A 23,146-nucleotide genomic window follows, 5' to 3' on the forward strand; every position below is an offset into this window, starting at 1 on the left:
CACGGCATGTGATTACTGACAGGTAGTCCCCACACTGAAGGAAATTTTTCCGTGTAGCTGCTCAGCATCACACCAGTACTAGGTTATCTTGGAAGGAGGAAAGTAAGGAAAGGAATGCCTTGGCAAGGCTCACAGTCGAGCGGTGCTGTACATTGTGGCTGTGAGTAGTGCAGTGCTGGCTAACCACTGGTTCACCAGCAGGGTACAAGCTCCTTATGCAGTTCCGGGACCTGTGACAATTACACACAGAATGCTCAGAAAGTCTTTGCTGTTTGCCTGCAAGGGGTGCTTAAAGCTCTAAAGAAAATCAGAGAGCAGCCATTTGTTATTGGATTGTGTACAAAAGTGCAGGCAAAGGCTGTGTTGTGGATATTCAGCTGAGCAGTATCTTTGGGTTGACCTTCCTGTCTTCTTAGTTTTGGAATTTTGTTAGTATAGTATTTAGTAGATGCATAGGAAAAGCCAAACTATGCATAACTATAAAGGAGCAGGAGGGCATCTCATGTCCTAAAACCCATCTGCAGAAGGTGGAGGATAGTGCGTGAGCTGGCAAAGGGTGCTTAGCTCTTATTGCTGTTATTGGCATTCTTTTGATGTGCTTGTGATCTACCCCTTCTTCTGGAGGCTGAAAGTTTAATGATGTAAAAAGCCAGCGCAGCTCCTGCACCTAGGAGCAAGCAGAAACAGGATGTGGAAAAAAAGTCAAATGCCATAAACTCTGTCACATGAGGAAGTGTGCCTGTTTAAAAAAGAAAATAATGAAATGCAGGTCTCCTGAGTCGCAGTGCAGAGCCATGCAGGATGCCACATGTGAGGCAGCCTAGCTATTCCTGTTTATTGAGCATCCCTGCTGATGCTTGGTGCAGGGTCTGTTTGCACTGTGTTTCTCTTGTGTCAGTGTGGTTATGTTTCTTGCTCTCCAGTGCTGTGTTTTGTTCCATCCATACAAGATGCTGTACGTCCCCTGGGATTCAGTGTTACAATACTGCGGACCCCAAGAGTGAAAAACTGCAGTCATCCCTGGCAGCAGTCAGATGGCAGTGACAGAGCAGCAGCCTCCTGTACATAACTGCTTCCCAGTGCATAGAGATTATTTATCCAGAAACACATAGCATTGTTTTGTGCTGTTGAAGTGACTCTGCCAGGAAGGATTGCATAATGGCAGTTGGTACATTTGTTACCTTGCTGAGGTGGTTTATTAGACTGTCCTGACGGGAATTTTTACCCTTCACTAGATAATGACCGTAAAATATTTTCTGTTATACCTCTAATATGGAGTTAAACAGAACAGCCAATTCACTGATGACATTTTGGCCTGGCTTTTGGCTACGTGAACAATTCTGTTTGCCACCTTCTGGCCTGGATCAGACCATGGTTCCAATCACGTCCTGTGTGCTTTGCTGGAAGGTACCCAGCGTGCTTACTGCTGAAAGGCAGATCAGTCTGGGGCTCTGTGACAGAAAGGGGACATATTTTTGGAGAGGCTCCAGTGTGTGTGCTACTGTTTGAATGCTTAGAGCTATACTGGGCCCATCGCCCTTGAAGTACCTTGGTTGGTTTTTGTTTTGTTTCTTTTTTTTTGCTCTGCATTTCAAGTCAGGTAAAGATATTTTAAAGTCTTACAACAAAATATCAGACAAAAGATTCTAGTTTGACCTTTTTTTCCTCTTTTTCCCCGCCGAAAAGTTGTGTGAGGTGGAAGCCCATGAGCGGAGTGGGATTTGGTACTGCGCACACGGGAGCAGAAACGCACTCCTCAGTCCTCTGAAACTGTCCTGGGTTGGGATTTACTTTTAGGAGGAAGAGAATGCTTCCAATCCCTTGTCTGACTTAAAGGTGGGGCTCAGACTGGAAGCTCCAACCTCTCAGACAAGGCCATAAGAACCGCACCTCCCTGCTGCGGAAGCACCCTAGCAGCAGCGGCGGTCACCTGACAAGACAGGAAGCAGGTAACCCCTCTTGCGAGGGGAATGCCCAAACCACAGGGACTCGCTTTCATTTTCTCTCTGTCTGCATCTGCGCGCAGTGAAAAGCAGCACACAGGTAGGCAGGGTGATATGGGGTGGCTGCGGTTTGCCCTTGAGAGGAAGGCGGCCGTGTTTGGCTGCCACACGGGGTTGCTGGGGCTGCCATCTGCCCCTGCCGCCATTTTGCAAGTTCTCTCCAGTCGGCAGTTTCCCGCTAACCACATGGCTTCTAAGATGAGTCAGCCAAACGCAAAACCAAGGCCCTTCTCAAATTCAAACAAATTCTTGTTTTCCTGGACAACTCAGAATTTGACTTCGTAAAGCAGAAGAATGTAAGATCTGTCATTACATTTTTGAAACATACTGGAAAAGTAATGGGTTGAGCTGGGAGGCACTTGAGTGCCAGTCCAACCAGCCTGACTGTTAGCACACCATCTAACAGCTCCTCTTCCAACCAAACGTAATTCCATGTGCTTTTCTTATTACACAGTCGACTAAAGCCTGTCCTGTAGTGTTAGATAAATTAACTAGATAAGGAATTCTGTTACTAACACGTAACAGCACAGTCTTGGAAAATAATGTAGATGACACTGCAGAACATGTGAAGCAACAATTTAATTTTAGAAAAGTATCATGGTTTTTATCTCTGTTATTGCTTTTACAGTGTTTAAGTTTTAAGGATGACCAGCATGCCTTCTGTCTCCCCCCACAGCTGGAATCTTTTCAAGAAACTCCATGATATGAAATAGATGCTTTACATTGCATTAAAACAAATGAAAAAAGGACAGAAATGGACTTTGTAACCTGGCCTCACACTTCAAAACTAGCAAGTCAGGCAGTTATCCAGCAACAACCTCATAATTTTAAACATTTTTCTTCTTAAAAAAGTTACCAAACAGCAGTGACCCAGCACTAGCCTAGGTTTTAAATATAAAAGAGATTTTTATCAGTGTAAATTTGAAAAACAAACCAGCTGCCACCACCTGGGTGTTAATTATATTGGTCAGAGTCCAGCAATGACCTCCTATGGTAATTCTGTGTTAATTCTGCAGTCCATAGCTTATGGCCCACCAAAATGCGACGGCGAGCAGAGCTGCAGGCACCAGCTTCTGGCAGACACACCTGAAAGGAAGCCGGCAAACCTGCAGGAGGAAAGGGGAGGCCATTAGGAACAACAGGGAGCAAAGTGCTGGTGCAGGAAAGCAAGGGCAAGGGGAGTGCTGAACTGAAAGCGTCGCCTCTTCCTCTGCAGGAACGAGCAGTGGGGTCAAGCCTCGCCTGCCTTACCCAAAGTCTAAAAGGTCCTCATATCTTCTCCAAAACATAACAACAAACAACAAAACAACACAGATTATAACAGCCCTACCTATCTAATCCAGAATGTATCCTCACAGCTTTTTATAGCAGGGAGGCTCCTGTCTGCACAGAGCCCCAGTGATGTCAGTGACACTTTGGCACCTGTTTTGAGTGTTTGCAGGCATTTAGCTCACTCAATTTGTGAACAGGACATTTGGTAGGGGGTGTATCAGCAAATTAAAGAATAAACCCAAGCCCAGAGTAACCCAATAGGCTTTACTCCTTGGCATTTTGGAGTTTCTGAGCAGAAAGTGGGAGAAAAGGGAGAGTGCATACCCAGCTTCCATAGTCAGCAATCCTCTTTGTCCAGTTACTGTTCAAAAAGTTTCCAAAGCTTCTTGTAACACTTCTAATAATATTCCATGTCTGGAAAACACTGATAGCAACCCTGATGATTTAGAAAACACCACAAACAGAAAGAGAAAAAAAAAACAAACACGGAGACGATAGTAGTTTTATTCTAAAAATTAGCAAACAAAATGCCAAAGTGTAGAAAACTACAAAAAAAAGCCCAAAACATATATGTTCCTTCTTGGAAGTCTAAGGAGTATCCTATACATGTGTATTTCATAGAATCATTAAGGCTGGAAAAGATGCACAGCAGCTCAGGTCAAGGTGACCGAGGCTGAGTTAAGGAACACAGCTATGACTGGGCTTCATTCTCTTCAAGTCTGCAATAACCAACTCTTGTTTCAAACTGGGACATTACTATGTTAATTACTGTGCTTCTGCAGTTAATCTGCAGTTGATAACTATGCATGACAACCCTGCCAGCCCTCAGCAGATAAAAGGCAGTGCAAACGAGTTGAGCCATGTTTTATTGTATCTGCGATGATGGGTTGTTTGACATGCAGTAACACGTTAATCCCTGAAGCACTGCACTTGCTGGGCCTCTCCTCACTTTGCTGTGCTTAAAGATGCTGTCTAGGCAAGGAAAACTACGGTGCTATTGTGGAATTTTAAGCACCAAGAGACAGTTAACTCTCTGTAAATGGTTACAGTCTGTGGAAACAATTTACATTATAAGATTCTTGATTGTAAAATAAGATTCAGTATATGGTTTCTTTCTTAGATTCTGTATGAAACAGCAATGATGGCAATGTTTATGTTTGTTTGTTTAAACTCTGGATGCAGAAACATTATTATTTATCTATATGACATGATTTTTTGGAAGCATTCAGGGACAGATGGTGTCAGCAAGGTAACTCACCTGCGTGCCAAGTGAAGCAGTGTGTCTTCAATCTTCCTGCTGTAGGCTCTGTTAAATTCGTCCCCAATCAGTGCCAGCTGATGGCCAACCTGGATAGCTGAGCTGGAAGGCATTGAAATAGCAGTTAAAGGAACACATAGCAAAGTCATTTCTTCAAAATTTACTCTGCAAGTGCTGGGCAGAGTTATTTCCCCAATGGATGGGCTAAGGTAGGGATGTAAATGCTAAATGTTTCAGCTTTTTTATTATTTATCAGTTGATTGATCAGACACCTTAAGTCCGTATTTATACACACAAGTGCTAGGATGTTTTCATCTTGTTTTTCATCTGATACTTTTGAAAAGACATGGTATCTAATTTCTTCATACAACACAACAGAATTGTTTCTAGGATTTTTTTTTTTCAACAAAGTCAAAATATTTCACAAAGCTTTCACTTCAGATGTCTCAAAACACCTCACATTACATAACCAATTCTTTCGTCCAACAGATTCGCTTCAGCGCTCGCCATGGCACAGAGCAGTTCCAAGCTAGCGAGTGATGCTGGAATATGAACCAACTGAAACAGCATCTGTGGGGAGCTTCAGGGCAGGCAGGTCCCTATGCTGCAGCTGCTGTCCAGCATGAAAGGTGAAGAATTTGTGTGCATCCCCAAACTGTTTGCACTCTACTGATGAGAATTTCCAATGAAATAAGTATAGATTCTCCTAAGCGTGCATGCTTTTTGTTTTAAGTAAAATTAGTTATGACTATGTGCTTTTATTTGAACTCGTATTTCTGCTGAGGTCCATTTATGCTGCACAATAAGTGGGCTTACAAGTCTAATTCTAGAGATCCACTTAGATAAACTCAAGGTTGGTTTGGTTGGTTAAACAAAAAAATAAATAAACACAGAAAGGAATCTTCACAGATCTTGCAAAAGACAGCCCCCGATCCCTGAACTGGAAAAATGTGCCAGATTTCAAAAGGAAAAAGAAAGAACAAAAGAGTATTGCACTATCAGTTGGTTGTGAGAGGCGCCTGGAGAATTATGTGAAAGCAGCCTCCTCAGCTGCTTGTTCTAACAGGTGGGCCTCTAATGAAGAGCCGCATCTGCGTCCCTGGGCAGCACAGAGAGTTACAGACATTTAATGCAGCATAATCTTGTGCCGTTGGTGCTGAGCACTACAGGTTATCTCCATTTGCATCAACTTTTCTTAATATCATCCACTGTGATTCCTGGGCTTAGCCAGGAGCCTTGTGAAGGTCAGGGGGCTCGGACGCGGGTGGGGAGGACAGAAGCAGCATTCTTGCGACGTGATACCTGATATTGAGTTCCATTTGCTCTGCAGTGTCTGGCGCTGCCAGGAGGCTGCCATACGTCTGCTCCTCTGGCGCTCCGTCGGGGTATCTGGAGAGAAGGACACGCCTGGGGCTCCGCCGCGCCTGGGACATGGTGCTCTGCAAAGAAGGGCCAGCGTCACTCCCATGCTGTGCTGTCTGGGAACGCGACGTTGGGTTAGGCGGACGTGGTTCGGTGTGCGTGGCCGCCCCTGCTGGGCCTGCAGTGTGCTGAGGTAAGAGCTATTCTGAGAGCCCCAAAGGAAACTTTCAGTGAGCCTACAGATGTACCAACAAAGATTCGAGCAGGCAGCTTCCTCGTAACGGGTCAAAACAGCCCAGAAATTGGAAAATATAGATAAACATAGCTGGCGTAGCTAAGTATAGCTCCCAGTGGTTTCAGGTAGTGCAAGACACAATCCCATGCCTGGCAGTGAGCTGCCTAGCGTTATCCCACTTCAGCCCATCAGAAGGCAATTCATTACCAGCAGCCGGCATCCAGCACACAGACTACGAGCGGCTGCTTGGCTGCTCCTGTTGTAGCAAAATAAGCAACAGAACTCACTGGGTTTCAGCCCAAGTGGGTCATCTCCAGCATTTCCCATCCTCTGATAAGGCCTTCCTGAAAGCACCACAGAGGCTGAGTTCACCAGCAAAGCTCAGGGCAGAGCTGGCGTGTCTGTAGCCTTTGGAAATGTTTTTATTGGGCTTATCGAGCCCGGTGACATCAGAGCTGTGCACTGGGGCTATTTACATCCGCACGCACAGACTGGGGCAGCCAGCTCTTCTCCAGCCTGGGGATGTTTGCTTCTGCACTTTGCTGGTGAGCTCTGCTCCACCTGCTGCCTTCAGGGCGCCCGATGAGTGACTTCAGTGACAGCCCTCTGGATGTGCATTTTTATCTGGTGTGACCCTGGCCTGCTGCTTTATCCTCTCTGCTTCCCAGCTACATCATCACTGAGCTAGCTCCTTTTGCTGATGGAGTAATCCTGGAAAACAATGAATGGGATTTCCCCCCAGGCTGCGCTCCTTTGTCCTTTTAAGCACACTCTGCAGAATAACATCTGTGTAAAATATTCTCAGAGATGGAGCTCAACCAAGCGAAGACTATCTGTCCTAACGCTGCTTGTAGTGGACGTGTTTGCCAGCTCTATGCAATCCTGTAAACTCTGTTGTTCATGTCTTACATTCAGGTCAAGTTTGAGGCCGTTATGCACCAAGAAATCCTTGATCTTCTTTCAGTATTTAGAAGAACTCTACATTTTCCATAAGCAAAGTTACCAAATATTACAGTGTATGTATTATTGTATAAGTAAATGCACTTCTATAACCTAGCAGAAACTTGGTATAACTAAATGAAGGTATATTCGGTTCAGCCTGTATCACTGCAAAAGCAAAGACTTCACTTACTGACATTTAATGTGACTAGAGAAAAAAATCTAAGGATTACCTTGTGTTCAGTAGACATTAACATACTGTATGGACTATAATCATACATTTTTTCCTTTTATTTATACAATGCCACCCTTAGTCATATAGATGTTTATTTACATGTCAGTGTCAGAATCTGAACATACGTTACAGGATAGTTAAAAGGCTTATGATCATCTACAAAAATAACAAAAATGAGTAGTTTCAGATGCTGTATCCTTTCCCTATTTTGTTTTAAATAGTGCTTCCACTACGTGTTGATCTATGTCTCCCACCTCAGTCCAAGCAAAAGTCAAGAAAAGGGTTATAGAGGAACTTTCAGCATTTCCAGCACTGTACCTCATTTCCAGTAACCCAGTTCCCCAGAGAACATGCTAGCTGTGAGCCAAGTGCTGAGGCTCCATACACACCATATAGTGAAGCCATCTCAGTTCAAATCTGTATTCCCCTCCACTAGTATCAGCCCTTCACTTCCCACAGAAGCACCTAGTCCAGCAAGCTGCTGGCTATAGTGGTGCTCAACAGGTGATCCCATTCAACAGCTACATCTCCCTTCATTTCTGGGCAAGGCTGACACAACATGTACACTATGGAGTTGCATTATCCAGGGCAAGTCATGCTCTAGCAGCTCTCTCAGAGCAAGCTTGGGCATGAGCTCTACAAGATCCTGAAAGGCCAAAGAGAACCTGGGAATGGCTGCATAATGTTTGAAGGATGCCAGGAATGCCAAAGTACTCTCTTCGATATCCAAAGTGCCAACTCTGTGGAAGTGGCTAGCCTCAGCAGGTGGCTTAGAGAAACAGCCCAAGCATGCATCGTTGGCCTTGCAGAAGGTAAACCACCCGCCCATACACTCACTGCAAGGCACGGAGCAAACATCTAGCTATATAGTGCTGCTATTCCTGTAGGCTGAAGGCACCAGAGGAAGATTCAAACAAATGGAAAAGTGTCACTCATGTGTCTTTGAAACTTAGAGCCATTAGTAGCCTTTACTAAAACAAACACTATGGATGGAATGTATTTAAAAACTGAAATAAAACCTCAAGTGTCTATTGCGTGTTTACACCAACTATTCTTAGACTTCACAACCATGCACTGTGAAAAATTCTCTAAAAAAAGGTATTTTCTTTCTCTCCTTTTTTTTTTTTTCATTTCTAGAATAGATGCTAGTTTCACATTCACAAGGCCACACAATGGAAATGTCTATATCTGTAGGAGATGAAAACTGAGTTGTGAAAGAGACCTATAATAAGTCGATGCACTACAGAAATCAGACATGTAAACAAACCATACAATACCATGACAAAAGCCCAAGCACAACATATGCCACCTCACACCTGTTGTGATAATACCTTCCTCCCACAGGCTAAAAAAGAAACCGCTGCAGTGGCTGGGTTCTGCTGCCAAGCATTCAGTTGCAGCCTGTGCTGCTGCCTTTGCCCACCGATTCATCTCCACAGTCATGTATGGGATCACTAACTAAGAGGGTGTTCACTGCATGTTGGGCACACATGGAAGCACTTGGGCAGACGCTCTGACAGGACTGCTCTCCTGAAGGTGCGTGAGATATGGCTCCCTTAGTTCCAAAGCAAAGTCTAGTGTTGGTCTTCTTGGCAGCTAAGGACCAAACTGAAACCATTTGCTGATTTTTGTCATCCCTTTAAGATTTAGGTATATGAGTATACATAGACGCACACGTGACAGCTGCATTATCACAGACGTGTTTTGTTTCTCCAGTCTGGATCCACACAGAGGTGGGCAAGAGGAGCAACAGCCCTGTCTGATCTGATAAAGCAGCAGGTATCACTTTTCTACCATCCTTCTCATTCTTTCCTCTTTTCTTTCATTTATACTTAAAGAGTAAGCAAGCTGAGTTTGGTTTAGAGAAACCAGGATGTTTTAAGTGTGTGTGAGTTATAATCCATCATTAAATAGCAAGTGACCTTAATCTAATCCTCACAGCACATCTGAGAGGCACAGCAGGACCCTTACCAGTACCAGAGAACATCTCCAGCCCAGTGAACCGATCAAAGAGCTCATTCTTTCCTGTAAGGCTTTAGCAAAGCAAAAGCTGAGCTCAGTGTCTTCAGCAGAACGAATAATGTACTTTAAGTTAAATACACACTTAATGTTTTTCTGAATAGATATGAGTTTTAAAAGCTCCTTAAACACATAATTATATGACGGTAACTATGACTTTTTCTGAACACAATTATGATGAAATAATGAAGCATCTTTGATACAAAAAAGGATTTTGACTCTATCCTTACTTTGTGTAGTCAGGTTTTTTTTTTTCCATTTGTATCTTTTTTTCTTTTTAACCTAGCAAAAGGGAACAGAAAATGTCCTGCTTGAAAAGCACTGCTAACCCAGGTATAGTGGCAGGTGAGTTGGGGAAAACTAATGGTTTTCTTGCATGCAGTTTGATCAGATTTGCTATGGTAATACTTTTTAAGAAGGTAGGCAAATAACTCCCCAGTATAATGCACTGAGTGCATTAACGGTAATTTCTATATTGTATGTATGCATTTTATTACATAGTCGTAACTACTGTGTTTGTTATGCACACAGTTGTGTATGCCTTATGCAGAAATTACTGGCAAAGCTATTTAGAAGAACACTGAGTATGTTTTTAAAGACGTCTCTGGAAGTAGAAAACTAGTGTTGATGATCTACATAGGAGGAATCACTTTTGGATCAACCTGTTTATTTCCATGTTAACTACAATAGAGGCGGAGAGCACAATCACACCAATTGATAGAGCACATTCGCAGCCACACAACACTACTTTGCAGCACAGGCACCAGCAATAGCTATGCATTTTCACCAGCAATGAACAAGAGCTGCATGTTGCGCTCATAAAAATCTGCACCAGCAGAGGTGACCCACTGTCACTGTTGCCACTGCTTCAACACAACACCCACTGCCTTACTGTGCTCACAGCCACTGTTTGGTCTCCATCAATGTTCACAAAGGGTTGGTGAATGTCAGTGGGTGCCATTTTTTCCACACGCAGGGATTCAGTGATACCCCTTTGCTTTATGCACATTTCCATGTCAGACACCATTTTCTCAGACTGCTGTCACACAGCAACAAAATGCAATGGAATACTGGTGGGAAGGTTCAGCCTCTACTGCCATTCCACCAACAGCCACTTCTAATCTTGTGGGAGGCATAATAAAATAGGGGGCATCACTTTGTAGCAGCCCTTGCAATTTCAGTGCACAGGCACAAAATTCCCAGTCCTTCCTATATACTACCAGACAATACTCTTGCCATTTATCTCTGAGATATCAAAGTGCACCTCAAACTGTTTCAGGCTGTATCAGCTGCCTCTGCAAACTAAATTTAAATGGAAACAAACAAACAAACAAAAAAAAATAGACTTGGTTGTTTGCATATTGTTTGTCTTCAATCTATAACCAATTATTTGAAAACATGACATCACCTGCACTGTTGCAAATACAAATCTCTGTTCTGCTTTACAAGGATGAGTATTTGAAAAGATAACCAAAGATGAAGTTAACCTTAGAGAGAAAGCAGAATACTGGGCATGCAGGGGGAAAACAGTGAGGAGAAATATATGCTTTAGAGCTCACAGTGGGTTTTGGTTTGTTCTCCAAACTCTAAGTTTCCTATGACCTCTGCCAGAAGCCGCAGCTGGGGGAGCTGTTGGCCTCAGCTGTTGACTTCTCCTGCCTTGAGAGTTGGAAGCCATCGGCCACCAACCGCATGTAGACACGACAGCTTCAGCAGGCTTTCCTCCCGAACGCTGCAAGGTAGCCATCAGCACCTTCAGCTTCTCTTTAAAAGAAGGAGAGGAGAGGTTCAGTAATCGTTCTTCATTTTTCTGGGTTAGGTTGCTGGATTAACTCTGAAATCGGTGACAGGCCAAGGACCAAAGATAAATTCATTCTTTGTCTCATACTGCATTCTCAATCAGCTTAACACCAATGACCTTGGATACTGTTTATATATAAACATACCTTAATATTGCCTCAAACAGCCTTTAAAGGTATACTTCTGTAAATCTAAGAAACACAAACTGTACTTTATGTTTTATTTCATTTACATTCTCAAACACAGTATCAAAACGTGCCTTCCCTGGGAATTTAACATGGGCTCTCCTACCTCAAGCATTTGAAGAAAGTGTTTGATTCTACTTAGAAACAAAAAGGTGTATTCCTAAAGCAAGTCTTGTAACCTCAGTAGTTAGAGGAAAACAAACATACAGCAGACTTTAAACCGAAGAAACCTCCTGGAGTAGAAAGCTTGCCCATGTATTTTCTATTTCAGCCTACACTGAGACTGTTGAAGGTACCATGACTGAAATTCTGAGTCAAGACTTCAACGGTATCTGTCTGGAGACTTTCATTGCATTTGGTTCGATCCAATTTTTATGTATCATCAGATTTTGCATTTGCATCAGAATTTGTCCATGAGGGCACTTGGAGAGTACCACTGCCTGATGGGACGTTCATTATACAATCATGGAAAACAAGAAAAGGTTTCTGCCCTAAAAATTAGCTAAGAGCTATATCCACAGTAAAAAGCCATGATTTGATGAAATGTGCAAGGTATCATTTTCCTTGAGGTGTCTACTGATTCTTTCGGTGCTCTCTGATTAGTTTCAATAGCTTCTAAATGCTCAGGGAAATGAGAGGGTCCTGCTTTTATTTGTAAAGAAGTTTTATGGAAAGAACAGAGAACACTGGAGGGAACAATGAAGAGAAACGTGAATTAGTACTAAACTGAAATTAACCATTGCTTCAAATAATATTTTTTTTACTGTCAGACTCAGATTTTTGTTTTGTGGCAGCACCACATATCTCAGGGATGTCATCTTTCTGTCATTTGTTCACAAAGAGTTAAGTTTTTGAGCAGAAGCTTTGTGACTTAACCTAGTATTTACATATCCTCTTCAAAACATCTTCTGCCCTTTGCACTCCTCGATATCACTAAAAGGTCAGGATTCTTTTGTGATAATATAAGATTTTGTTTAGAACTGCTACTTGAATTACATAGTGAAGTTGTAGAAGGTAACTGAAAATGTGTGTAGTTCTAATATATGAATGAGCCATAAAGTTATGGAAAATACTGCTTTGCTCACATTTTAAAAACTTAAAAACTGTCTAGTTCTGTATGTTTGAAGCAAGTGATGCAAAATAAAAGTTGCTACTGGTCGTCAGAAAATTTCATGTCGCTCATGCTTACAAACAATTACACAGTAGAATTTGAATACTTCAAATCTAACATCTCTGCAATTTGTAATATTGTTAATTTAATTACTAATTTAATACATTAAAACTGGCACTCTTGGTGTAGCTGTGGGTGGCTGTGTTCCCTCACCAGCTCCCCTTCACACCACACAGCATGGCATGCAGCATGGCACGCTCTGCATCGGGTGCTGCATCTCATTCCTGTGTCCTGTCCTGTGCAACAAGGACACAGCACTGGGCCTGGGGTCAGAGAGCTCAGCACCTCCTGGCAACTCTGGTGATCTACAGGTGCCTTTTGAGATCCTGCAGTTGGATTGGAAGGATGAGAGGATGTACAAGTGAAGGAACTCAAATTTAAGTCATTATAAAGCCTTTTTGGTTCTGCACAGCAATATAACAATTATAACGACCCGCTGCTCTCGGTGTTACTCGGGTTTCCTGTATTGGTGAAATGCTGGTAGTACTGCAAACATGGCAATAAAGTGATTTTGACTTAAAGTCCTGGTTCACCTGCAGTATTTTGGTGGTGTGTCCACATGTTAGTTACCAAGTTACCACATATAAGCTATGTTCGCACACTGCAAAACAGCTGAAACCATCAGCAAACACGCAGTGTTTTATTAAACAGATCAAACTTGAGTGTGACAGGCAAAAGAAGGCACTCCGTCTGCAAGCCCTCTTGCCCTGAAGCAGCACTGCAATTCTTCAAAAGCAGCGTTCCTCGTACATTTGCTTTCTGTAGGCGTGCAGCCCTCGCTCACATGCGGCACACTGACTTCTGTGCCGCTGCAGCGGCTTTGGGCATGGCTGGGGGCTGACCGCGGGCAGCCGGGGCAGCTGGGTTGCCTGCGGGAGCTGTCTGTGCAACCAAAAGCCCGGGCAGCGGCAGGCCACGAGCCGACGGACCCGCTCTCACAGCGACCTACAGACATACCGCCCTTAGGGAGCCGCCACAGGCACCGACCCGCCGGGTGGGCAGGGAGCTCGCTTACGTTTCTACTTCGAGAGACAGAGCAGGTCCGTACAGCGGTTTGGCATCAGGTGAACAAGCGCTGTTGGGTCTCTTCCTTATACCCGCTGAGCTCCCCCAGTCAACTGACATGCATCAAATGATCAAATAAACACGTACACACACACACATCACAAAACCTTTGTACTTGTATCAGAAAAAGCCCGGGCAGAAGCTCCCCGCGGTGCCCCCGCCCTCCCGGTTCCCGCCAGCGCGGGACGCGCAGAAACTCGCTCCGAGTTCCACGCAGGATCGCTTGCTCCGGGCTGCGCGCTCGGGGCTCATTCCGAGCGCTTATTTCCTGCTTCGAGAGCGCACGCACCGGTCCTCGGCTACTTGGGGACAAGAGCCAGGCGTGCCACCCGCCGCATCACTCGGCGGGGTGCTCCCAGGCTGCCCCTCCGCCCGCCGCCCCGTTCCCGCCGCTCACCTCGGCTCGGCTTCGCTCGGCGCCTCGCGCTGAAAGCGACCTCCGCCGCTGCTGCCGCCCGCCCGCCCCGCGGGCACACACAGGCGTCAGGAGACGGGGACCCGGCCCAGCCCGGCCCCGGCCGCTCGCCGCCCGCAGCCTGCCCCTATTGTCCGCCCGCCGCCCCGCCCCGGCCCGCCCCGTCGCGCGGGTGGCCGCCGCCGGGAGGAGGAGGAGCGGCGGCCGGGCTCGGGTCGGGGACGCCGTGAGGGGGCCCTGCCGGGGTGGGGCTTGAAGGGACGGCGGCAATACGGCGAGGAAACGGAGGGGGTGCTGGATGGCACCTCCAGGTCCCCTTTACCAAAGACCCCTTGGTCATCTGAGCGCAGAGATTTGAGAAAAGTTGTGGTTGAACAGGGAGAGCTTCGCCTGAGCCCCACAGGCCTGTCCTGCTTGGCCAGAGGTGCACCTGCAGCCCACCGTCCCTCGGGAGCGAGGAGCAGGGGGCGGCGAGGGGCGCGAGGGTCGGGAAGCGCAGCACCAGCAGGGCTTAGAGAGGGACGGCTGCTGGAGCCCTGCCGGGCAGCCGGCAGCCGGCCCTAAAGGTTTCGTAAGGTCACGGGACTGCGATGTTTTCCTTTGGCGTTGCTGATAACAGCGCGGTGAATGATTCGGTCGGTATCAGCTATCATTAGAGAGTACATCGGGAGAGCTTTAAAGAACCAGAAAACCCCCATTGCCCCACGCTTTATTGTCATGTCAAACAGGAGACTGTCGGGTATAATGCCTGAGAGCGGACTTTGCCCTCTGTTTATACCATGATTTCATCTCTGTGTTGGGGAAGGTAAACAACGCAGAGCGGAGGCACAGATACCGCTCTGCCTGAAGCGTGGGTGTCCACAGGCTTTGTGGCTACATTTCAAGTGCAGAGAACTCTGTGCGTGTATGTCTATAGGTGCAGATATATTATTTATGCAAACCGCTTCTTCATGCTGCCTGCACTACTGCCCTCGTTGTAAGCTGGATGTTTTTCCATCGCTTTCCAAGCTCTGCACATCTGGGCTACTCGTCTGCGAGTTGCACACAGCAGTGCTTATCTCCCGGCTCATGCTGAGGGCTGTGTGGACACGCACGCATGCAATATTGCAATACACCAGATGAGAATTGCCTTGAAAGTACAATACAATAAAAGGGAAATTAACCTCGGTAATATCACTTCTCGTCGAGACTTTGTCCTGTTCAGCATTTCTGGTATTTTGTTATTTAATTACTTTCATTTTTTTTTATTTTCAGTTTGGTACTCATTTTCAAATCGATAATTGTTCCTCTCCCCAGCCCCCCCCCCCCCCCCGAAACCAGGCTTGATTTTGAATACATAGGTAATGCTGTTTAAGTCATTGAGTTGTCTCATGCTTAAAATAAATTATGCAAATGTCATTGTAGGAGTGAACTGCCACAAAGATAGCATGCTGATGCTGCCACGGCATTTCCTGATACAGTAATAGTAAGCGTTAGTGAGCTGTTCTCAAATTCTCACCAACTTCCCTTGCTGGAAAAAGAATGCTACAAAATGGAGATGCATTAATATTAAAAACTAGAGCATCTATTATTAGCTCTGATGTAATAACACTGATGTAATTTTCAGAGAGACAATTAAACAACACATCTTGGAACTGTATGTTTTTTTTTATGGGTCCGTGGAACCATAACTTTGATTAAGAACTGCTGAGTTAAGCTAAAACACTCTTCCATAAAAACAAAACACAACTGTTTGTGTCCTTAATTAATTATTTAATAGATTTAAAAAGCGATCCTTTTTCAGCCTTCCCCTGAGGTATGATGGATGTGAAAAAAGAAAACATGCTCTGGTAATAAGGCAAAAGGTTCGGTTTCTCTTCAGGTTTTTCACAGCAGTTCGTATCCCTGCAGATACACCTTTTTGGTTAAAGAGTGGCTGTGAAGGCTGCTCCACGCTCCGGTCTGTAGCCAGAGGTGGTGTGGTGTCAGGAAATCCCCACTACACGTGACTGAGGAAGATGCACAGCGTTCTATAGCCATTTCTGTAGTTAAACTAGGGGGTGCTTAAATTTGTTCCTGCTGTGTTACTGCATTTCACTGTTTCTTTGTAGTTGCAGCTTTGTGACTGAGCCTATCATCTTAGGATGATGCAGTCAATCGTAAAGCAGGTTTATTATACTCAGATTGTTTGGGGAATATAGATTACTATCAGTTGTTTGCTGCGTACCAGCACGTTGCAAACTGCTTATTTCAGCTATTGAGTGGTAGGTCTACTTTTTAATAGCAAATTGTCTTGTGGGATGAATAATTTATTTTACCGTTATTTTTCCTTCAGACCTCTGCAGCCTGTTGTGCAATACCTCACTGTTCTGTACTGTCTTATCACATTATATCGGTAAACTTTATGAAAGTCAAGTGTTTTAACATAATCATAATCATAATCATCTTGGAAAGAATTTTTGTACACATTCTCTAAACAAGCACTAATGCTGTAACTTTTTAGGCAATAATTCTCTCTCATATTTTTAACTGTTTAGTTGCTGGTTGTTTCAGGGAAACATTCAGACACTCCTTCACAACAGCATCAACCCGATAAAAAGATAATCCTGTATTATATGACGATCAACATCTGATGTTCAGGCAGAGACTAGACCTTTGGAATCAAAGTGATCTGTTTTTCAGGCATTCTGGAAACTTGAGCGAGAGCGCCTTTAATGTTCAAACGGCCGCAACTCGGACAGGTCCCCCAGCCCCTCCCCTTTCCGCTCGGCTCGGCTCGGCTCGGCTCGGCTCGGCTCGGCTCGGCTCGGCTCGGCTCGGCTCGGCTCGGCTCGGCTCGGCTCGGCTCGGCCCTCCCGATGAGGACACACAAGATGGCCGCCGACCACCAAGGAACCTCGCGTCTCCCTAGCAGCAGAGTTGCGCCTTTGCCGCCAGCGCTCCGGAAGTCCCGCCCCCTGCGCGTCCCGGTTGCTAGGGAGCGGAGCCGGAAAGGGCGGGAAGGGGGTGATGGAGCTGGGCGCGGCCGGCGCAGGTGAGAGCAGAGCTTCTTTCTCCTTGGCGTTATCGCGTTAGGTTGTGGCTTGTGACCCTTGCTGTGGGATGGACGGCAGATGGGTGTCTCCTGATGCTCCCCTTTCAGGCTTGCTCTCTGTCGTGCTGTAGTCGCTAACGCTGTGCTTACAGAGCGAAGCTGTGTGGCTATGAGCTCCTGTGAGATCTGTTGTCATAGAATCACAGAATGAACTGGATTGGAAAGGACCTTAAAGCCTGTCTGGTTCCAGTCCTCCGTGCTGCAGTGGTCTCAGCAGGTTATCAAGAGTACCTTCTTACAGGTTAGAAGATTCCTGTAGAAAATTGAATTGTATTTAAAATGCTGCAGAAAATAAGATTTTTTGTTTGTTTGTTTGTATGGCTTAATATGTTGTTATTTTTTATGAATTCTTGTATGTGGGTTTTAGTAATTAAATAGCATAAAATCATTAAACTTTGATTCATGAATGCTTTGGGTTAAGCAACTGAATCCTTGTGTGTCATTGCTTTTTGTTTTGGTAGTATCTAAAAGGCCCAATGGAAAATCATCAGCTTGTGGAACTCGGTATTGTATAAGTACAGAAAAAAGACCCCGAGTCTGCGTGTGCTCTTTTCTCTCCGTCTATTTATGCTTGATTTTAACTTATGTTTACAAATGTGAAGGAAAATAGGTGCCTGGATCTCTCCAAAATCAAGGCCTAACAAGCAGTAGTGTCTCTGCCTTGTCAGGTTTGTTGACTAAGGTTAGGCATGAAGAAGTGGGAGCACTGTGTAATGGACTGTGGCTCTCAGGAGGAGAGAAACTGTAGAGGTATTGCCTTTGTAGCAACTGTACATCTTGACATCCCGGCCTGGAAGCTTGAAGGCACCTTGAATGCCATTCCACCGTCTTAGCTGCAGAAATGGTATTAATTATGTTATTAGCAAAGATGAGTAAATAATGCATTTTGAAGTTTGACTTTCTGATGAAAAATTCTAAATGGAGGGAGAAGTAGATGGTGTTGTATGTGGGTGAAACTACACTCTCTCCCACTTCCTTGCATGGCAGGTTTTGTACTGGGGAGATGCATGTGCTGAAGAGTGTGCTTTTGGCTTAGACATTTGTCATAGTTAATCAGTTGAGATATTTGCTGCTGCGTTTCATTCAGTTGGTCCGTCACTTTTGAGATAGCAGCTACAGCAGCCTGAATGGGGGACAGCAACTGTTGAGAGTTTTGGAGCGTAAGAATTAATTCATAAATTAAGGGTGTTCTCTGTTGTTCATTGTATCTGTCACACACTGACATTAGTGTAGAGGCATATTTGTCTGGTGCTGTTGTCACGAGTTTCTGCCATATCTCAGGCGTTGTCCTCACTCTTTCAGGGTCACGGTCTTGGCGTGGATGGTTAGGAACAAAGTCAGGGTCATACAACATTTCCACCATGCCTATTTCCCTCAAATACTGGATACCCTTTTCAACTGTATCCCATTTTTTCATCGCAATCTTCAAACTGTTTTTGAAGGGATACTTTTCCTTCATGGCTGTTAACACTCGTTCCCAGAGGGAGGCAGCTTCATCCGAACATCGACTAATTCCTCTATCAATAGCTGGATCTCTGGCAATGGCACCTAGTTGGCGAGCTTCATTACCATCCAGAGACAAGCTATGGGCCCCACTGTCCCAGCAGCGAACCAACCAGGAAACAAGAGTTTCATTCAGGCGCCGTGTAAACTCCTTTCTTGAACCTTGGATTTCAGTCATCTTTAGAGGCCAGCGAGTAGTAATAGAGATTTCCTCTTCATCACTCTCTTCTGCACGTCTTTTAGTTTTCCCTTTTGCCTTTCGTGATGGTAGTGGTGCTGAGGAAGGCCTCTCGCCTGGATCTTCCTCCACCTCCTCCTCCTCCTCTTCTCTTTTTCGTTCAAGATGCGAAGACACTCGTTTCCATTTCTTGCCCTCCACAGGAGCAACTGGTATTGTTACTGGTGTCTCCTGTGATTGATTAGATTTGACTAGGGGATTTTCCCCTTTGGCTTGAACCTCAGCTCGGAAACTCTCTCTCTCCAGAATGGTGTTATATAGGGCACGGTAAGCACAAGCCAAACCCCAAATAAGTTGTACCTCCTTAGATTTATGTAAGCCGCATAGTCCCTGGCTCAAATACTGGCTTAGTTTCTCAGGATCCCACAGATGTTCAAGAGTAAAATCCCATGGCACTGCGGGTCCCCATGCTTCTAAAACCTTTCCTAAACCTCTCCATATTCCCTGCCAATCATCATTCTCTAGTTTTGGAAGAGACTCCTTTCCCTTATTACGAATGAATTGGAATACATTCAGGAGAATTGATGATATGAACAACAACATGACTATTAATTCAGGATTCAAAAAACGTTTGACAAACTGAGAAGAAAAACCGGAGACTGGTCTGAACATCGTGTTGTTTGTAAAATTAGCTATTCCATTTGGGATGTAGCTGTTTGTGAAATTAGCCATTCCTTCTGGGATGTAGATGTCAAAGTTCAAATCCTACCACATTGCAAATAGGTAAAACATAGGTGTCTCCATCAGTGTCCGTAGGTAGTTATATATGAATGCAATTCCACAACACACAAGTGTGAGATGGACTATTGGCCAGTAGGTTGTGACTAACACCATTGCTTTAAATCCTTTACCCAGCACCCCCACAATAACAAGTGGGTTCATCGCTGGTGCTTGCTAAAAAAAGGGTTAATGAATTGAAGCTACTAAGAGGAGGGGAAAAAAAAAGAAAAAAAGGCACTACTCAGACTAAGTAGTGCTCAAAGTTTACAAATATCCCAGAACACTGGCAGTACGCCTAATCTTTCAAGGTCAGGTTTTCCAGCACAGAAACCTGAACTACTGATAATGCTCCCTAACGAAGCTCTCTAAGAGCAGAGAGAAAAGGAGATTCGTTCTAAAAGCTAAAAAGCAGCTCGCCCCACGTTGGGCGCCAAAAATCTGTCACGGAGTTGATCAGATCAATCTATGCCCGTGACAGGGGAGACAGGCCTCTGCCCTCCCCCCCCACCCCAGTCCCACAAAAATGGGAAGGAAGGAAGGGAGGAAAAGAGCAGCGGCAACAATCTATGGAGGAAAACTTATTTTACTATAATATCGGAATACAAAATAACACAATAGATACAATTTAATTGAAATTGAGATTAATAAATCAGACAAGATGAGAGAGAGAGAGAGTTCCCAGGACCGATTCAAACCTGAACAGCTTGGAACGGCCAGGAAAGCACCTCCAGCACCCACTGCCAGGCAGCAAGAGAGCGCCCCCCCCACCTGGAAGGGCCAGATCCCGTGACTGCTGTAATGTACAGGGATAGGTACTTGGGATTGGGGCAGTGACACTTTAATGCCCTGTACACTACATGATGTTTTGATGTGGAATACTGAAACCATAAAAACATAGAACCATGACAACATTTTATTATGAATCAGTACTTTTCTGTAGTGTATTTTGGTGAAGGATAACAATGAAAAGTCAGTAGGCTGCAATTCTATAAGTAATTTGTGGAATGAACTGCAGAAGGACTAAATAGCTATGTTGAAACTGATTCTGTGAGCTGACTTCACCAGTATTGTCATTTGCTCACGTTACTGCTGTCAGAAAAGTTTCAGCTTCTCCCTTGGAGAAGTAGCAGTTGCAGATACTTGGGTTGTTTTTTTGTTGAGCATTTCCATCTTCTAGATTTCACTGTTTTTCTCAAACAAAAAGGGCCACGATGTAACACAGTACATGAGGGTAGACATAAATAACTGAACAAGACGGATGTGGATAAACTAATAAATATCTTTATTGATGATTTTGGACGAGGGGATTGAGTGCATCCTCACTAAGTTTGCAGGTGACACCAAGTTGGAAGGTGAGGTGGCATCTCAAGTGTTGTGTTCAGTTTTGGGCTTCTTACTGCAAGAAAGACATTGAGGCCAAAGAAATACAGTAAAGTCAGTGAAGGGTCTGGAACATATGAGGAGTGGCTGAGGGAACTGCAGTTGTTCAGACTGGAGAAGAGGAAGCTCAGGGGAGACCTTATCTCTTTATATCTCTCTAGACCTCTCTGTAGCAAAGTGGGGTTCAGCCTCTTCTCCCAGGTAACTGTGATAGGATGAGAAGTAATGGACTTAAGTTGCAGCAGGGCATTTTCAGCTTGGCTATTAGGAAAAACTTCTCTGAAAGAGTGGTGAGGTACTGGAACAAGCTGCCGATGGCTGTGGTGGGCACCCCATCGCTGGAGGTGTTCAAGAAATATATAGATATGGTGGCACTGAGGGACATGATTTAGTGGGCGTGGTGGTGATGGGTTGACTGTTAGATGATCTTAGAGGCCTTTTCCAACCTAATTGATTCTATGATTCTGTGACACTGAAATGAGTTCAGAGGAGGGCTGCTGAGGAGGCCCATGCACTTGGCCTGTAATGAGCAGCTATGAGAGCTGTGCTTCTTTGGCCTGGAGAAGAGGCTGCTCTCACCTTTCTTCCTTTACTTACTGTGAGGAGGTTTCTGAGGAGACATAGCCAGACTGTTTGTGATGATGAACGATGGGAAGATGGGAAACAATGGGAATAAGCTAAAATGAGAGGTTCAGGCTGAATGTATGGAAAACTATTTTCCCCATGAGAACTGTTGAGCAGTGAAAAAGGGCAGCTGTGTGGCCTCTGCCTGTGGGCATTTTCCAAACGTGGCTAAATAAAGCTATGACCATATAGCTCACTCTCCTTGGAGCAAGCACTGGGCTAGGAAAGTACTGAGCTCCCTTCTGATCTAACAGTGATGAAGGGCTGCTAAGGACAAGTGAAAGATCTAAAGTAGAAAGCGACACCTAGTGTCAGGAATTGAAATGCAGTTTGTGAAGGCTTCAACCTTAGGTCTGGGAAACTGCTTCAAAACGTTTAATGATACTACCATGTCCTCTCACATCAGTGAGGGAAAGGAGAAATCATAGCTGTGTGAGATACAGTGAGACAACAAAAAAGTTGGTGACATTACTTTGCTTCTTTCCTTACAGAATAGCAAATTGTGATTCTTCATGGAGCGTGCAGTGGATTTTTCTCTGAAGCTGTGGGCCGACACCATAAAGTAGCAGGCATTACTTTCAGAGCAGCGTTCATATTGTGGTTGGTGAGTAAAGTAAAGTAATGTGAACGCTCCCACCCAAAACAAACAGAGAAAACATTTATATATATATATGTTTACCTGCTGGAGAGGAGTTCTGTGGAGGACCTGGGTGTCCTGGTGGACAATAGGTTGGTCATGAGCAGCAGTGTGCCCTTGTGGTCAAAAAGGCCAATGGCGTCCTGGGATACATTAAAAAGAGCACAGCCTGGAGGTCAAGAGGTGATCCTTCCTCTCTACTCTGCTTTTGATGAGGCCACATCTGGAGTATTCTGTCCAGTTCTGAGCTCCTCTATTCAGAAAAGGCATGAAACTTACAGAGTTCAAAGGGGGTCACAAAGATGATGAGGGGCCTGGAGCATCTCCCAAATTAGGAAAGACTGAAAGCCCTGGGAATGTTTAGCCCGGAGAAGACTGAGAGGGGTTCTTATCATTGCTTATAAATCTCTGAAGTATGGGAGTCAAATGGATTAGGTCAGGCTCTTTTCAGTGGTGCCCAGCGACAGGATAAGGGGCAGTGGGCACAAAGTAGAACATCATAAGTTCCATCTGAATGAGGAAAAGCTTCTTTACTATGAAGGTGATAGAGCACTGGAACAGGCTGCCTTGAGAGACTTTCATTCTCTGAAGATATTCAGAACCCACTTGGATGCTTTAGGGAGCCTGCTTTAGCAGGATTTGGACTCGATGATCTCCAGAGGTCTCTTCCAACCCCTTTGATTTTGTTATATCAGTCTTGATTAGAAGTACAAAACTTTCTGTGCTCTATGATTGCGTTTGTTTGTTTTTCAGTAAATATTACCTAGTGAGTTTATGCTACTAATTTCCATCATTGGTTTGTTTAAGGAGAGACTTGAGCTGTGTGCCCATTTGTGAAACTTGAATTGGGTGGGGAAAGATCCTTGTAACTAGATTTCTTTTTTTGAAGCTGCCCAGATGACAAATGCAGGCTCTCAGTCTAAAACTAGGATGTTCTTTTCTGTGGTTTTTAAAATTGGTTTAGTTCTTCCTTCATACTTAAGTGTTCTCCACTTTTCTTCCCCTTTGACTT

General features: G+C 44.7%; 1 protein-coding gene and 1 long non-coding RNA gene across 5 annotated transcripts in view; both read left to right on the forward strand.

Moving 5' to 3' along the window:
• The first annotated feature begins 4,593 nt into the window (after nt 1–4,593).
• On the forward strand, nt 4,594–8,333 carry LOC128084522 (uncharacterized). The gene is made up of 3 exons (XR_008208570.1): nt 4,594–5,162; nt 5,864–6,088; nt 7,046–8,333. It is a non-coding gene; the product is annotated as an uncharacterized LOC128084522 (long non-coding RNA).
• An 8,550-nt stretch (nt 8,334–16,883) lies between these two features.
• The window catches only part of TTLL1 (TTL family tubulin polyglutamylase complex subunit L1), a 28,897-nt gene continuing 22,634 nt past the window's right edge, over nt 16,884–23,146 (forward strand). Inside the window, exons 1-2 of one of the 4 annotated variants that reach the window (XM_052690664.1) lie at nt 16,891–16,972; nt 21,989–22,101. The gene's annotated coding sequence lies outside the window, so the exon portion shown is untranslated. The other 3 variants (XM_052690663.1, XM_052690666.1, XM_052690667.1) reach the window with 3 other exon arrangements.

This window comes from Tympanuchus pallidicinctus, unplaced genomic scaffold, assembly GCF_026119805.1.
Source record: "Tympanuchus pallidicinctus isolate F22 unplaced genomic scaffold, pur_lepc_1.0 scaffold27, whole genome shotgun sequence".
In the NCBI taxonomy this organism is placed as follows: Eukaryota; Metazoa; Chordata; class Aves; order Galliformes; family Phasianidae; genus Tympanuchus; species Tympanuchus pallidicinctus.